General features: G+C 38.7%; 1 protein-coding gene across 4 annotated transcripts in view; it reads right to left on the reverse strand.

Moving 5' to 3' along the window:
- LOC138701183 (serine-rich adhesin for platelets-like) overlaps positions 1-17,448 on the reverse strand; it is a 116,005-nt gene extending 98,557 nt beyond the window's left edge. The window contains exon 1 of one of the 4 annotated variants that reach the window (XM_069827810.1): positions 17,303-17,448. The gene's annotated coding sequence lies outside the window, so the exon portion shown is untranslated. Of the gene's footprint in view, positions 1-16,343; positions 16,773-16,994; positions 17,059-17,302 lie in introns of those variants that run through there. The other 3 variants (XM_069827811.1, XM_069827809.1, XM_069827808.1) reach the window with 3 other exon arrangements.
- Between the last annotated feature and the right edge of the window lie 1,320 nt (positions 17,449-18,768).

Consider the following 18,768-nt stretch of genomic DNA (forward strand, 5'->3'; position numbering starts at 1 on the left):
GCTTCGCGACTGTATATACTAGACTGTGATTATAGTAAGGTATTTGAAAATATGACTATTCAGAGAAAATTCAGTGCGGTCGCGTCACGCTTGATCCGAAGAACACGGGCGGGAGCAAGTCTGTAGAGCGCGATATAACACGCAGCATTTTAGTTCCATATTCTTCGGCGTACAGCACTCATAAATCTGTATTAATTAATGGCATAATGGCATGCACACGATCATAATTTTATTTCACTAATCTGTGATAGAAGATGTGTGTGCTTGTGTACTTCTTTTAAATACTGTGGCAACCCTGCTAGAAATTTCTCGTTGCCTCGGGATTCGAGCACGCGTCCCGCAGAAGGGAGGGCGCGCGTGGAAGGAACGAGGCGCGAGAGACGAGGTGCGCGGGGAGAGAGGAAGACCAGCTCCGCGGAGCGCTGGGCGCGGCGTGGAGGGGAGACGGGACGCTGGGCCGCGGCAGAGAGGGGGGAAGAAAAGAAACTGCGACTGAGCGGAGAAATCCGGAGGTCTCGAGAAGCGCCATCCTCTCGGCATCTTCAGAAATTTCCAGCGTCGAAGGTTCGTGAAGTATGGTTTAACTAATAAAAGCGAGCAGCCTTCGAAGAGAGCCAGTTAAATTTCGAACAGCGAGTCAGTCTTGTGAAGCAGCAGTGGACGAGAAAGGAAGCCAGCCTTCGAGACCTGGGTTCGACTTGAGGAGGACCGCAACTGCGGCGTACCCGGAAATCTTGAGTTCGAGTGCAGTGGACTGTCTCTAGAAGTCTTGGGTTCGATGTACTGTGAACTTGAGTGAATGAGCTAGAAGAACTAGCCAAGGCAACGAACTGTGAACTGACAGTTTTGTTTTGTAAATAGTGCTTTGTGAACATTATAGTCCCGACGCTGTTATTTCCGGCGTGACTCCTCCTCTTTGCTTAAGTCTTAGAAAGTGAAGGCTCTATCAAGTCTAGGTAGGTAGTATCGTTCGCCATTTTTGTTCTTACGTTGCCGAGCTACCATACGAGGAATCTATTTGCCACACCGTTAAACATTATCACGTCGTAACTCCTATGATAATAAATCAAACGCAATGTAATTCAGCAAATAACTGAGCGGAAAATAACGCCTTCGTGTGCTTTCTGCGAACGCCAACGAAAGAGCTAAAATGGCGGGCGATTATATTAAGTATTTATCGAGCCTTAAGAAATGAATCAGCGAATCACAAGACGCACACGTTTAAATGTAGCCGACCTGCAACGCGATTGGCTGCCGGAAATTAGAGCGACGGGACTATAGTTGAGATTAGCAGTACATTGTTGTTCTCAATAATCCAAATGAATTGTCATTGTCGTCTGTGGAGTGCAATAACGAATACTATGTTGCTGTGTGGAGTGAAATGCCCATTGTTGACGGGAGTGTTTAAATTCAGTTATAGAAAGTCATTATTGTTGTGAATAAAAGCAACATTATTGTGTTGAATTAAAAGTCACAATACGTTGAAGTGTGTCTGTGCATTAAATTAGTTGTTTACATAATTTAAATATCGGCTGAAAAATTTATTCTACAACAGCGAATATTTATGTACGAAATTCACGTCCAAACAGATTCATCCCGACAAGTGTGTAGGCAATTTGTAGAAAAATTCCTCGATATTCGACCTCCAAATAGAGGTACAGTTCGAAGCCTTGTCATTAGATTAAGAGAAACGGGATCGTTGAACTCTAAAATTCGTAGGCCAAAACGAAGGATTCAACAGACGCAAAGCTTAATGATATCTGTGCATTGTTTGAACGTTCTCCTAATAAATCTTTACGTCATGTTGCACAAGAAGTAGGCGTATCAAAAACTTCAGCCCATACGGTTACCAAACTTTAAAAATTGAAATCTTACAGAGTTACTGTAGTCCTAGAATTACGGCCGCACGACAACAAAAGTCGAGTGAATTTCTGAATGCTAATGGACCCACTTTCAGCAACTACTATAACACTGGTTAGTGAAATAAAATGATTGTGTGCATGCCATTAATTAATGAAAGTTACATGAGTGCAATACGCCGGAGATTACGGATCTAAAATGCCGCATGACACCTCGCACTCTAAAGGCTTGCTCCCAGCCGCGTTCTTCGGATCAAGCATATCTTAAAGATTTCTTGAACATATTAACTTTGATCACAGTTATCTAGCTAAAAGCGCAAAATAAACACATTTAAATCATTTAATTGCCCAAGAGGAGGAAGATATAGAATACATGATGAGAAAATTACACGAGGAATACACAAAATGGGGTATGACAATAAACTGGGATAAAACTGAATATTTGTGTATAGGGGGTATAAGTAAAAATCTGAATTTGAGTAATAATATAATAAAATCATGTAATGAATTCACATATTTAGGAGCAAAATTTGATAATACACGAAGATATGAAAATATGATAAATTCAAGAATAATTAACGCCAGGAAAGTTACACGAACACAAAATTCTATTCTATGGCAGAAGAACATTAGGACAAAAATGATGATATATGAATCCATAGTTAAAAGCACATTACTCTTTGAATGTGAAGTTTGGCAGATACCTGAGCGTATGAAAAATAAGCTTCTATCTACTGAAATGGATTTCCTGAGAAGATCAGCCATGAAGTCAAGACTAGATAGGGTTAAGAACGGGGATATTAGAAGACTTCTGCATAAAGAACATAGTCATCGAAGAAATACAAAGAAGACAGTTCAGCGGATGGAAAACGAAAGACTGACGAAAACTATCTTGAAATGGGTTCCAAATGGGAGAAGAAGAAAAGGGCGACCGCGAGACACATGGATTAAAGGAGTTAATAATGCTATGTCACAGAGAGAGTTACAAGACGGTGATTGGGAGGACAGAAGAAGATGGCAACTAGGATCCGGAAGGCGACCCTTCTCGCTCGCTGTGAAGCCGGACACACACACACACACACACACACATATATATATATAAATCATTTATGCAATAATTGGTGGCGGTATTGGAGCTGTAGCAACGTTGATCCACGACTGCCTGAACTGATGGCATAGGATGCAGAACATACACCAAATCTGAAGCCAAGGATCTTTGGCAGTTTATGATGATTAATGAATTTTCACTAAAAACTTCAAAAACGCTAAAAAAAAAAAAAAAAACGAAAGTGCACATCATATAGGGTATTTCAAAAGTCAGTTCAAACATTAAACCACTATAAATATATAGGCTAAAATTTGAGATAGGGAAAAAACAAAAACATCACAGTCTTTGGCAAAGAACGGGGTTTACAAAACATTGGAAAGATGTCCGCCGTTCTCTTGTTCAACGTACAGCATTCTGTCTGCGACACCATGCACAGCATTTTGCAGATGTCTTGGAATATTGGCAATTTCTTGCGAGATGGCATCTTTCAGTTGCAGTAGGGTTGTTGGATGTGTCAGGAAAACTCGTTCTTTAAGGTAACCACACAACCAAAAGTTGGCCGGATTGAAACCTGGAGATCGCGGAGGCCACATTGTTGGAAAGTGTCTACTGATGATTTTGGTGGAAAAAAGAACCCCAATTACGCGTGTTAACTTCACCATTAATTTTTAGTAGGTTATTTTACGACGCTTTATCAATATCTTAGGTTAGCGTCTGAATGAGATGGTGATAATGCCCGTGAAATGAGTTCGGGGTCCAGCACCGAAAGTTACCCAGCATTTGCTCATGTTGGGTTGAGGGAAAACCCCGGAAAAAACCTCAACCAGGGAATTGCCTCGACCGGAAAGTGAACCCGGGCCACCTGGTTTCCCAGCCAGACGCGCTAACCGTTACTCCACAGCTGTGGACTACAATGGAATAAGACAGACTGTTACAGTAAACGGGGATCGCTATTACAGCATGTTACTGAACTTCGTCATCCTTAGAGTGAGGAATCATGATATGGAAAACATAATCTTCATGCAAGATGGCGCTCCACCCCACATCTTTACCCCTGCAAAACAATTAATTACGCAGATGTTTGGCGATCGTATCATCAGCAGGCAATTGCCAACAATGTGGCCTCCGCGATTCTCCAGATTTCAATCTGGCCAACTTTTGGTTGTGGGGTTACCTTAAAGAACGAGTTTTCTTGACACATCCAACAACCCTACTGCAACTGAAAGATGCCATCGCGCCAAGAAATTGCCAATATTCCAAGACATTATCTGCAAAGTGCTGTGCATGGTGTCGCAGACAGAATGCTGTACACTGAACAAGAGAACGGCGGACATCTTCCCAATGTTTTGCAAACCCCATTGTATGCCCAACACTGTGATGTTTTTGTTTTTTTCCCTATCTCAAATATTATAATATTTATAGTGGTTTAATGTTTGAACTGACTTTTGAAATAACCTATATTTCAGAAATTAACTTCGTGGCAATATCTCAGCTACCGGTACTTGAGGAATATCTTGAGACTGATACCTGCTCTGGCCTTTTCCAGGCAACCGGTTGAGAGGGTGTAAGTTGACAATAGGAAGGAAGGAAGAAAGAATCCACTTGCGTCAGTCGAAGTCTTGAGGTTGCCAGTGTCGGTCACAATATCGCGAGTTGTGTTTTAGTGCGATATTTTACTTCGACGTTATTTATATGCTATTTGTTTGAATATTTATTTTATTATTTTACTGTATCGTGTTATTTTGTATTTTTAAAATTTTTTATTGCCTATACAAAACAAGCTTCGTTCCCAGTTTGCTTGATATACACAAAGCTTTGAGGGAGGCTTTAGTTGAGGGCAGCATATGGGTAGTGCGACAAATATTAAAAAATATGAATTTCCATTATGCTAAAAACATTGTAGGACGAAAATTTTTAATGGAAAAACCCGAAATTGTAGAAAAAAGGTTTTATTATTTACGAAAAATGCAAGAACTGAGAGCAAGTGGTCGACCAATTGTTTATCTTGATGAAACTTGGTTGAATGTGAACCACACTACAGGAAAGGTATGGTTATGTGTCACGCCAGACGGTGAAATTGACGTACCTATGATTGTCCCCCTGGGTAAAGGGCAGAGATTTATTATAGTACACGCTGGGTCTTCTGAAGGGTTTGTTCCGAACGGCCTTCTGTATTTTCGGTCTAAATCCACAAAGGACTATCACGAGGAGATGGATGGTATTGTTTTCAGGGATTGGTTTGTAAACAAACTCCTTCCAAATATACCTCAAAAGATTGTAATTATTATGGACAATGCACCTTATCATTCGGTGGAACTAAATAAGGCTCCAATATCATCAAGTTTAAAAAGCGAAATGGAAATCTGGTTACGCGAAAAGAACATTGAAAACGATCTGAGATCCACCAAAGTAGTATTATATGACATTATCAAGATTAAGAAAGATAGATTTAGAAAATACGAAATTGACACTATTGCAGAGTTAGCAGCGGATACCTTAGTACGTCTTCCTCGCTATCATTGCAACTTCAGTGCAATTGAATTAATTTGAGCCCAAGTAAAGAACGATGTAGCCAAACATAATGTAACTTTCAGACCCAGTGATGTAACACTTCTCTTTCAAAAGTGACACCAGAAAACTGGAGAAAAGCGTGTGAAAGTGTAGAAAAGGAGGAAAAGTTTTATTGGGAGAAAGATGGTTTAATTGACGAAGTCATCGATCGCTTTGTAATCAACATAGGAGAGACAGATAGCGAACACCAAGGATGTGAACACTCTACAAAGGAGCAGGCCGCCACTGACACTTTCACGGACATGATGGAAGTGATAGACCAATGCCAACAACCCCATAATAGTAGCTGTGCGAGAGAGAGGGTAAGTACATAATGCTGTCTCTGTTCAAAATTTTGTCTCAACTTGTTCCTCAAATACTGTATGTTATTATCTAGCTATGTTCTGGACACACTGCATATCAATCACTAGTAATGTTACTCAGAAATAAAAAGCGGGGGATGAAGTGGCAGGTGGCAGTGGGAAGTATGATACTTATATAAATGCCCACATTATGAGAAGCAACAATGATACTATTCATTAACAAATATGTGGACTCCTCATTTGTTGGTCATCAGTCATTGTGCTTGTCCTTAGGAAGTGAAAAGTTACTAACAGATTATAAGTTTTACTTGATTGTGAATGTTTAGTCAACTGTTCGAAGACAGGATTGGAACCCACGTGACACCAACAAGGCATCACTCAAGAGACAACTAGGAGCCAGATGCCCACCCGCCCTCTGCCCCTAGTAACTTGGTCACGATGCTGAGGGGTCTCCGGAGCATTGGACCAAGCAAAGGGAGAGAGGGTCCCGCTAGAAGACACAATGTTGTGGCGGGAATTTGTGACGTCAATGGCATCATAACGCTCCTAGCCAAGGAGGGGAGAAATGGCGCGCATCCCGAGTGTGTATTCAAGACGAGGCCAAATCGCCATAGAGGCATTCGTTCGGCGGTCGGAGAACAGCTGTCATGCTTTCTCTCCCACGAACAAAATTTTCTGTGCCTCAGAGTGTGACTATTTCGTCAGACGTGGTTTTCATGGCCGATATTCCCTCATGGAACAGAAACGCACCGGCGGTTCTATCTCCGCTTCCCCGTCTCAACCTCTCTCACCCCTCTAGCTTCTTATTGGTCATCCCAGCTATCGTATTTTTTTCCAGTCATCTTGTCATTTTTTCTTCGCTCTGCTCGACACTCTCCCCAGGAAGACTGTTGTTTTCTGTTCCGGATCTCCACTAAACCTACCTCCACTGCAGTGGTCGATTCTCGGGCCAAGTTTGCGAGCTCGATAACTGTCTCCCCATCTCTTCATCGGTCGGAGTCGAGGGCCATGTTTGCGAGCTCGATAGGTGAAGGTCTCTAGTTCGTAACTCCTTCTTACTCGCCACAGTCGCCCCTTTTTTCGAGCAAGTTTCATTTCACCCCTTTCCAGGCACTCCTGTTTCCCCTCTCTTTTCTTCTGTTTTGTTAAAATCGTCTAGCCCTTCTTTCGCTCACACTCACTTCTGCATTCGTCTCTTTTCTCCCCAGGCACTCCCGCCTCATCCACCCTCAAAAATCGGAGCCATTGTAAAACGGAACAATAAACAGTTAAATCACCCCTCACGACTAAGGAAACCATGAAAATCCCAGTCAGATTGGTCGGCCACATAGTTCGAACCCGTGACCTCTCGAATGCAAGTCTCAAATTCCACCATCTGAGGCAACTCGCTCGGTTGTGCATCATCATTGTATATGTAAATAAAAAAAAATGAAAATTAATATGGAACATAAATATTATTTTAAGAAAAACAGGAAACGAATATGGGTAAATGTTGAGTGCAGGAACGCTATTTCGTGACACTTTTAAAAATAACTCAGCTCCGGTGAGCTCACTGGTAAAATACTTATTTTCACTCCATATGTGCTGTATTTTTGGTCCAGTAAAAATACTCATCTTTACAACAAAACCCTTAGCCTATACAAAATTAGAGTATTTTATGTGGACTAAATTAAGTTTAAATAATAAAGTTATACAATATTTCGACAGAATATCAAGTTTTCTGTGCGTAAAGATCTATTTTAATCTTACCTCGGTCCTCATATAGCATTGCATCCATCTAGAGAAACTACAATTTCAAATAGTGAAGGAATTATCCAAATTGGTTAAGTAGCTTCTGAGATTACTTCATACAAACAAACATTCTCTGTATATTAATATTGACAAAAATTTATATATTCCCATCACAGAATAGAAATATATCCGCATAAAAATAGTGTTAATGTATAATATTCCCAGTTTGTTGTGTGCACGGCAGCCATAAATAGACGGAGTCATTTGTTTTCATTTCATTGTAGCCTATTAGTCTGAAGCGCCACTGATAAAACGCATTGTTATTTTAAAACTCTTTATCTCGTTAAATATCAGTCCTATCAAAATTTGACATAGGATAAAACTTATCGGAAAACGTTTTTGAAGAAACTTTTGTTATGTAACATTTTCATGAAAATCGATAATAAGAGAGATATTCCGATTTATTTAATTCACGCCCCTTTATAACTCCCATTTTAAATAAAGTATTTTGAATGCAATATAACCAAAACTCTAAGTTAGACTCAACTTAATTTATATTCCGATTTTCATAGAAATCAGTTCAGCCATTATCGCGTGAAAAGATAACGAACATCCGGACAGACAGACATATAAACAAAGATTTCAAAAATGCAATTTTCAGTCTCAGGACGATTAATTTTGCATGTTAACACCAATTGTGTTTAGAAAAGCGAAAATTACCAGAAAAATTTTTGTTACAGATTTATTATTAGTATAGATGAAGGTGCTAAAATCTTTTACTTATACTTGCTTGCAAAGTAATGTTTACTAATGTCATGTTCACTGCTATGTTCCAAATAATATTTTGTTTTACTTGACATACACGAGTGTTTTAAGTATAAGAAAATATGCATTTTTATAGGGTTAAATTCTCAATGGACGCTTTTTTTTATTTCAACAGAAATTATTCATTTTGAAAATCGATTTATTTCTTTATATTATGTTTATTTTGGAGATATTGCGATGTGTGTGTGTTCTAAAATCCACTGTGGTTAATCATTACCAAGAACTTTTATTTTAATTTTTTTTAATCTGATGACGTAACAGTTTTTCTTGATTTCCGAACAATTTGCAAAATGGCGCTTACAACATTATTCGAGGGACCTCTTCAATTAGAGAAAAGGAAAGATGAGAAGACAGTTCAGGAGGAGTACATGTAACATCTAGTAGGCTAAACAAATTTTACTTCTAGCCTCTAGTTATTTCATTTTCTCACAGATGGCCCCTCTTCCTGCTGCCTTACTCTACTCTGTAATCTCCTACTTCCCACGCGACCCATTAATAAGCTGGGGGGGGGGGGACTTCTCATGGTTCACTTTCTCTGAAGTTTTACCGAAAACTCGTAGTTATTTCGATGAAAGGATATTTCTTTACAATTGCGTTACCACGTTAAGGTACAAATTCATTTACTCACTTGGATTCCAGTTGAGTCATATATACCCCAAACAAAAGAAACATCGAGTGGTAACACCAATTTCGCACCAAAATGAGGGTAAAAAGTTGCTTTATAAGTGGGGACCAGCAGAGAGGTGTGGGTAGGTGGGATCACTCTGTCCAGATGGTAGGGATAGATGGCAAGGAAGGACAGCATATGCATAGACTCATTTCCGTGCGTTTCGTGATTAAAGAGAAAAAGCGAGTTTTCGTAAAACCGAATCAGTAACATGTTAGTTTAGGTTAGTTTGGTATGCCTTGCATATACTATTACAATTGTCTAAGAATGTGCCAATGTCAGGAAGACAGGTTGGAACCTCATAAGTGACACCAAGAAGGCATCGCTCGAGGCAATTAAGCCAGAAGAATGTTATGTTTTATTTAAAGACGCTCAGAACTGCAGAGGTTATATCAGCATCGCCGGATGTGCCGGAATTTTGTCCCACAGGAGTTCTTTTACATGTCAGTAAATCTACTGACATGAGCCTGTCGCATTTAAGCACACTTAAATGCCAACGACCTGGCCCGGGATCGAATCCGCAACCTTGGGCATAGAAGGCCAGTGCTATACCAACTCGCCAACCAGGTCGACAAGCCAGAAGATAATAGGGTAGAGTTGTCAGTTCCTTTCTGTCTTTATTGCATACATCACTGAATAGTAACATATTTCACTAATCAGACTTCAGATGTACACAAACAATTTATTGTTCTTCCTCTGACACACCATCAAGTGAGATGATATAATAATAATAATAATAATAATAATAATAATAATAATAATAATAATAATAATAATAATAATAATAATAATAATAATGGTGGAAAAATTCAAATATCTTGGAGCAACAGTAACAAATATAAATGACACTCCGGAGGAAATTAAATGCAGAATAAATATGGGAAATGCGTGTTATTATTCGGTTGAGAAGCTCTTATCATCCAGTTTGCTGTCCAAAAATCTGAAAGTTAGAATTTATAAAACAGTTATATTACCGGTTCTTCTGTATGGTTGTGAAACTTGGATTCTCACTCTGAGAGAGGAACATAGGTTAAAGGTGTTTGAGAATAAGGTTCTTAGGAAAATATTTGGGGCTAAACGGGATGAAGTTACAGGAGAATGGAGAAAGTTACACAACGCAGAACTGCACGCATTGTATTCTTCACCTAACATAATTAGGAACAGTAAATCCAGACGTTTGAGATGGGCAGGGCATGTAGCACGTATGGGCAAATCCAGAAATGCATATAGAATGTTAGTTGGGAGACCGGAGGGAAAAAGACCTTTGGGGAGGCCGAGACGTAGATGGGAGGATAATATTAAAATGGATTTGATGGAGGTGGGGAGTGATGATAGAGACTGGATTAATCTTGCTCAGGATAGGGACCGATGGCGGGCTTATGTGAGGGCGGCAATGAACCTTCGGGTTCCTTAAAAGCCATTTGTAAGTAAGTAAGTATAATAATAATCCGTGGCACCCAGCCCTTAAAGGCTCCACACCGACCAGCCGACTGCTGGTTTCACATTCACATGCGAAAACAGATGTTGATGATCAACCAACCAGAATGGAGGTAGGATCATATGGTTAGCACGATGATCCCCCCCCCCCCCCAGTCGTTATAGCTGGCTTTCGCAACTGGATTTCGCTACCCATCACAGCTCCCCAAGTACATCACGACGCTGGGTGGGCACCAGTCCCATACACTGGCCAACATTTCATGAGAAAATTTCTTCCCCCACGAGGACTCGAACCAACGAGCATTTCGTAACACGAGTCTTAGGCAGGATGTCTTAGACTATGACACCACGGTGCGGGAGATGTGAGATGTACTGTCTGATAATAGATGTATCAGCCAGAACCTCAATCACAGATATTCCTGATCATAGTATTACTTAATGTAAGACCAAACTAGTCAAGATTCTGGGTTCATTCCTAAAAACCTGCTAAAATATATTTCTGTAGTTCAGATTATTCCACTACTCTTCGAGCATATGTGTACAAAAAAAAAAATACACGTATTTCGCTTTTAAGCAAATTAAAGCAATGTGAGATACTGGATATGATCAAAATAAGGTTAGGCCTACCACAGAGCTCACAAATAAAAAAAAAAATCTTAGTTTCAAAATTACAAAAAAAAATCAATTTTAATGTTATTTTTTGGAAACACATTTTGGTACAGCATACCGTTTTCAACTAAACATCTAATAATTAGGTCCCATTACGTACAGTGTTCCTACACAGACCAGTCTAAACTAGTCATGCTTTGTCAGTTTATATGACAGTAATGTGGAGCGGCCATCCCAAAAATGGGGTGGCGGGAGTGGGATGGGTACACATAGGAAAATGTGAACAAATCTGTATTAAAACATATGACAGCTCGCCGCTCACCAACAGAATTTGCTAGGTGGAAGCTGAAGTCAGATCGGTCTGCATAGGATCTTCCTGTAGGTACTGATTTTCTTACATGGTTCACATTCCTAAATTACTACTTTTCATCCAGACTTTAAATTTCAGTATTTTGGGAAACAAATAAAGGCTGGATTACCATGATAATGAGGTAAGATTAAATTTGATGGTAAAGATTGAATACGTATACGCCACTAGAAACAACTCGTATAATACCTTAAAAATCGCTGAGATTTATGGTATAATTATAGCAGTGGAAACTGGTTGTGATCACTAGTAGAGCTACATGTCCCCTAGCCTGCCTCAAATACATACCAATTTCATATATGAAATTCGTTGTGCGTGAATGAAAAAGCCTGCCACACTTCCTTAATCTGACGTAATATGAAGAAGGGAATGATCGGATATTCTGTGAAGAATGGCATGCGCAGGATATGATATGAACTTAACCTCTCACATAATACATATCCGCTAAACTGGAGAATTTGCTACGGTAGCTTTGAACTGCGCCATTACGGTTACAACCAAATTTAACTAAATACACGATGTCGCCAACATAAGGACATGATATTGGTCTAAGGCATCATTAGGAGAATTTTTTTTTCTCTCTACTTCCTTCGTTCTGAAATTATTGAGAGACAGCACCACTGTTAGCGACAAGATGTATTTGCGTAAATATTGCGAGTAGATTATATGTCTTAGATGAGGGGCTCACGACAGTACTAGTTTTGCAGTGGTGCATGTGAGGATCTCTCATGCAGTGACAGCATGATCCTTACTTGAATTTATTTTCGAGTGTACATTCCAGATCAAATCAAGAAGATTCCTTCTTGCTCCAGTTACACATCTTGCATATACGAAGATTAGGTTTGGTTAGTTTAGGTTTTTATTAACAAAGTCCGCGCATACATAGACAGCCAAGATGATCCTATCGGTCATAGCCCTTATGATAGTTTTTGTTTCGTAATATTCATAAAAGATAATATGATGAAAGTGGTGAATAATTTCATGTTCGCTAAAAGTTTTGTACATAAAAGACGAGGTATTTTCTATAGACCACAAATAAAACGGCAACGCAGTCATAATTACATACTTATCGCTTTGGCGAACATTAATCAGAAATTTACTTTCCTTCATTTGAATGATATTTCCTAAAACACGCCTTTTTCCTCTTTTATTTCGGTATAATAACCTTACTTACAACTTACTTACAAATGGCTTTTAAGGAACCCGAAGGTTCATTGCCGCCTCACATAAGCCCGCCATCGGTCCCTATCCTGTGCAAGATTAAGCCAGTCTCTATCATCATACCCCACCTCCCTCAAATCCATTTTAATATTATCCTCCCATCTACGTCTCGGCCTCCCTAAAGGTCTTTTTCCCTCCGGTCTCCCAACTAACACTCTATACGCATTTCTGGATTCGCCCATACGTGCTACATGCCCTGCCCATCTCAAACGTCTGGATTTCAAGTTCCTAATTATGTCAGGTGAAGAATACAATGCGTGCAGTTCTGTGTTGTGTAACTTTCTCCATTCTCCTGTAACTTCATCCCGCTTAGCCCCAAATATTTTCCTAAGCACCTTATTCTCAAACACCCTTAACCTATGTTCCTCTCTCAGAGTGAGAGTCCAAGTTTCACAGCCATATAGAAGAACCGGTAATATAACTGTTTTATAAATTCTAACTTTCAGATTTTTGGACAGCAGACTGGATGATAAGAGCTTCTCAACCGAATAATAACACGCATTTCCCATATTTATTCTGCGTTTAATTTCCTCCCGAGTGTCATTTATATTTGTTACTGTTGCTCCAAGATATTTGAATTTTTCCACCTCTTCGAAGGATAAATCTCCAATATTTATATTTCCATTTCGTACAATATTCTCGTCACGAGACATAATCGTATACTTTGTCTTTTCGGGATTTACTTCCAAACCGATCGCTTTACTTGCTTCAAGTAAAATTTCCGTGTTTTCCCTAACCGTTTGTGTATTTTCTCCTAACATATTCACGTCATCTGCATAGGCAAGAAGCTGATGTAGCCCGTTCAATTCCAAACCCTGCCTGTTATCCTGAACTTTCCTAATGGCATATTCTAAAGCAAAGTTAAAAAGTACAGGTGATAGTGCATCTCCCTGCTTTAGCCCGCAGTGAATTGGAAAAGGATCAGATAGAAACTGACCTATACGGACTCTGCTGTATGTTTCACTGAGACACATTTTAATTAATCGAACTAGTTTCTTGGAAATACCAAATTCAATAAGAATATCATATAATACTTCCCTCTTAACCGAGTCATATGCCTTTTTGAAATCTATGAATAACTGATGTACTGTACCCTTATACTCCCATTTTTTCTCCATTATCTGCCGATCGGTATAATAACCTACTTTATGATATTACTGCATCTGTATTTTCTTTTGGTGCATTCAAAACACCACTGTTGCACTGCATAAGCCTTGCACTTGACTAATGGAGTGAATTATTTAAGAATATAATCGTGAATTTTACTACCACCATTTCGATTGCTTTTTGTTTGACATGACTCGGTACGGTCCAGTGAATAGTGGCCAGCGAGCAATGTCGACTGCCGACGTTGGTGTATCATGCGTATTATCCAATTGTTCCTACATATCTAATCTAACCTAACCTCACATAATATTACACACCTATTTTGTTTACAATGTTACCGTCCCTACTATGCCAAGTTGGGGGTCACCTGTTGGATGAAGCAGGTAGCATGCCAAGAAGAAGACAATATGGTGAACTCATTCGAATCATTGCTCATAATCTTTACATATTGCTACCGAAATGCATTTTGTGCAAAATCAATGCATTAATGTAGGGAAAATCCCATATATAGTGCAATAAGAAGTTAGTGTTGTGACTGTGATGAAATTGTGAAAAATTCCTTTTCAGTGGCGCAAACATATTCAACTTTCAACGATTTCTTTCTATGTGTATCTGCAAATGCGCTCTTCTTTCCCTCCTGGGGCTCGATACTTGCTACTCAAACATATACTAGACCTATATGACTTTCAACAATACTTTACAAATTACTGCAAACACGTTACAATTCTTCCCTAGCTTCTCGGTGCTCTCTAGATGTCAAACACTATCACCAGTGAATAGGGATTATAAAGAATGGACACTTCGCGTCGGTACCTTTGATGTACCTGGACTGATTTCAATGACCTTCAAGCCAGCTAAAGTGTCAGATTCTGCTTTCTCCCTAGAGTTGGCGCTGACATCACACCAGCTAGCAGTCGACACAGCGGAAATATAACACATATAATTAATACATCTAGATACATTATGTACTCAAATAAAATAAATTGGATCCATAAAATAATAAATCCATCATTAACAGCAATGTCTAGACTCTAGAGTTCCTTTATAATGAGAGTTGAGACGATGACCCCAACAACAATTAAAATATGTAATGATTTGATAGCGCTGAAAATGGAAAAACAAAACTCTTACGAGAAGTAAAACCATATACCTATATTATATTATTATACAAATATTAAACGAATTCGATACTTAATTTTATAATGTATTATATTATTTTATAATATAATGTATTATATATGAAATATAAAATAATATTATTACAACTAGTTTGTCACTTGAGAAATAAGGAAAAGCTGTTAACTTGAATTTATTTGAAGCAAAGCGTTACTGGATTATGCAATAAGGTAGGCGATTTTTGGATCCTGTGCCTTAACTCTATTTTCAATTATTATCTTAGCGTATGCTCGATTACACTACCTCTAGCACTTGAAAGTGGAACTAGCCGCTGGCGCACAGAGAAACAAAACACAGGAAAATTCGCTGTGTCCATTCTTTATAATCCCTATTCGCTGCTATCACTATCAGGCCAAGAATTAATGATTAATAGCCTATCTATGTGCAGTGGAATCTCTGCCCGGTGCAAACAGTTGTTACTCACCACTCACACGCATTACAATACTGTATTCAGTGTTTCATCTAGTAATCATATAGGCTAAGTAGCAACTTGAAGCAAATAGTAACTTCGATAACTATCAGCATGAATAAGTCCGCCCAATTAACCTTGAATTCAGGCAAGGTCAGTTTGTAATCTTAAAGCTTTTTTTTTTTTTGTTCCCAACAATGCAAGCTGAATGCACTGCATATAAATTCTACGGTATTTCTTTACAATTACGTTACCACGTTAAGGTTTGTATTTAAGTAGTTCGCTTCTAGTCGAGTCAGAAGTGCGGGCAGAAGTAGAAAGGGTAGGTAGCAGGAAGGGGCAGGACATTTCACTTCCGCGCGTTTTCTTACTATCACTGAGAAAAAGCGAGTTTTCGTAACGTCGAATCAGCTATAGGTGAGGTTAGGTTAATTTAGACCTTTGGTACACTTTGCATATACTTACAATTGTATAAGAATGTGTCCTTCCTTCGGTGGCATATTAAAAGCATAAACTAACCTAATCTGTCACTAATTCGACCTTAAGAAAACTCGCATTTCCTCTGTGATCAGTAAGGAAAAGCAAGAATATGAGATAACATGGGCTGCCTCTCCCTTTCGCCTACCCCTTCTATCTCAACGGAGCGATCCCTCCTGCTCGCACCTTTCTGCTGGCATCACTTTCATAGCAACTTTCCACCCTTACTTCTGTGCGAAATTAGTGTCGACACACAATTTCTCTTTTCTTTATGATAGAAATGACGGAATGGGACTACAAGTCAAGTAAGTAATCACATTATTGTAAAGAATTACTAAATTCCAGTATACAACCTCGAGTTGTTACAATAAAACATTCCAAAGTCTAAAGATTTATGCATAATAGGCCTATATAATTACACACATACACTATAATCCTTAAAATGGCAAATAGTTGTAAGACTCGCCGACTCAAATTTACTCAGAGCATTAATATAGGCTACATACTTGGAGCTAAAGGGTTTCACAAGATACTTACTTGAAACATCAAACATGCCACTTCTTTCTGCACCAACATCAATACTGAGACCAATATACAGTTCTAAGCACTAAATTAATGATAATCAACATGAAATTACTATCACTTTTATCACAAACGTCCCATTCGAAAACATCACTTCACATTCACACAATGCACAAAAAGCATCGCATACACTAACCGCATAAACAATATTGCATCTCGCTACAACTTAAGGAAGCACAGCAACTTCATCAAGCACATAAACCCTAAACAATTTAATTGTTCTTATATATGAATAAATGATATAACTTGATCTTATATAAATGGTAACTAACCGCATTCACATCATTTGTTTCCACTCTTAAAACGGCGCATAACATGAGACGTTTAACGCGGGAACCATAAAAACATTGCCCACTAAATAGATGTCTCTACCGGCGTTAGGCTCACTTTCAGCCCATGTATAAGCAGTCAATATGGTAGCAACTTTGAGAGCGAGTATAGACGATCTGAAATGGAAGCGAAGGTAACTACATCCGAATGTGAAGTCAACGATAATGTTAAAAGTAGCAAAGGCAAATCCACCCTCCACCAACAGTAATACTTCAAACGATTGTGCCATTTTACCAAAATTAAGTTTTAAAATATCAAATAAAATTGTACGCTTACTGTATAACATGATGTCGCTTTTCCACTGAAAGAATAATATATTTTCATAATATAAATAAACCACATGTCATTCACGGCATACTTGATACTGCATGCAACGACGCAATGCTATGTCCTTCAAAAGTGTCAGAGCAATCAGCATTAACGTTATTGTGTGATTGAGTTACTCTTTAGACTTCGTTATTTACTGCAAAAAAAAAATCACTCCCACGGTATTTTTTTACCATAGAATATAGATAAAAATTCGCCAAGTGAAGAGTGAAAACACTGTTGCTTAAATATTCTAACTATGACGTTCATATTCATACATTCATAGTTCTCTGCCCAAGAGCAGGTCTTTCACTGCAAACTCAGCATTCTCCAGTATTTCCTAATTTCTGCCTTCCTCTTTGTTTCCACATATGATTCATATATCTTAATGTTGTCCATCATATATATTCTTCCACCCCGAACTCTTCCACCATTCCAGTGCATCATTCAGTAGGCAGTTTTACTTCTCAGCCAGTGACACAACCAATTCCTTTTTCTCTTCCTGATCAGTTTCATCATCTTTCTTTCTTCACACACTCTTTCCAACAGAGCTTCATTTGTTATTCTCTCTGTCCGTTTCACATGTTCCATTCTTCTCCATATCCACATTTCAAATGCTTCTACCGGTACTGCTTCTCTTCACTTCGTCGTAATGTCTATGTTTTTACCCCATACAATGTCACACTCCACACAAAACACTTCACTAGGGACTAGAGACTAATTCCTTTTTCAGAGGTCCGCAGAAAATCGTCTCCTGTTATTTATTCTCTTGTACCTTTAAATAGTTTTTCGAGTCTTACTTGATCTCCACTCTAAATTGACACGCAACTCTCGTTACAAGACAAAATCATTAAAGGATAGCCTTCAGTAGAATGTCATAACAAAATCTCCCATATACGTCTTCAAAAGACGCAATGCGTATGTCTTAACGTACTCAGCCGAACTTCAGCCAATAAAATCGGATGGTATAAATGACAGAAAGCCTACTGTAAGCATGATTAGCATTCGATCTATTCGCATGTCGTTAACAATGTTTTATCATGAAATTACTGGTGTATGGGTTTCAAACAATTCTGCAGGTAAGGCTATAAGTCACGTTACCCCCCCCCCCTGTAATATTTTATTATTTTTAATATTTGAATATTTTGCAACCTGTAATTAATCACGTAAAACATTATCAGAACTGGATAAATCATCTGCATCGCATGCGTAGAGATAGAATCCCAAAAGCCATGCTCCACTATCGTCCAAACGGGAAGAGATCTCTCGGTCGTCCAAAGAAGCGCTGGATTGAAAATTCAACTGTGAGATCGTAACAGACCATTTGGCCTAATACTTGAAAGGAAGAAGAAGAAGAAGAAGAAAAAGAATATTTTGCAATTAATCAACTGCGGGTTGCTGTGGCAGAAGCATTCAGGAATATAACAAGATTTTCTTCGCAAAACCTTTCGTCGAACATGGCGTCGTATTCATTTGTCATGATAACAACGGTGCACACACAGATCTTCTGGATAAATAAGGTATGTGTATGTATGTGAGTCGATAGTTGTGAAATAAATTATGGGAGGAATGGTAACATGACTTATGGTACAAAAGTACCATATAGGTTTTGCAATGTCGTATACGGTACTCTTCACACTTTTTAAGCATAATTTTCATCACATTGAGTATACTTCTCTGTTCGTCTCAACCAATCATTAAACTAACACTGCAATTTCTCTTCTGGCAGTTTTACACACTCCTC

Source organism: Periplaneta americana, chromosome 6 (genome assembly GCF_040183065.1).
Source record: "Periplaneta americana isolate PAMFEO1 chromosome 6, P.americana_PAMFEO1_priV1, whole genome shotgun sequence".
NCBI lineage: Eukaryota > Metazoa > Arthropoda > Insecta > Blattodea > Blattidae > Periplaneta > Periplaneta americana.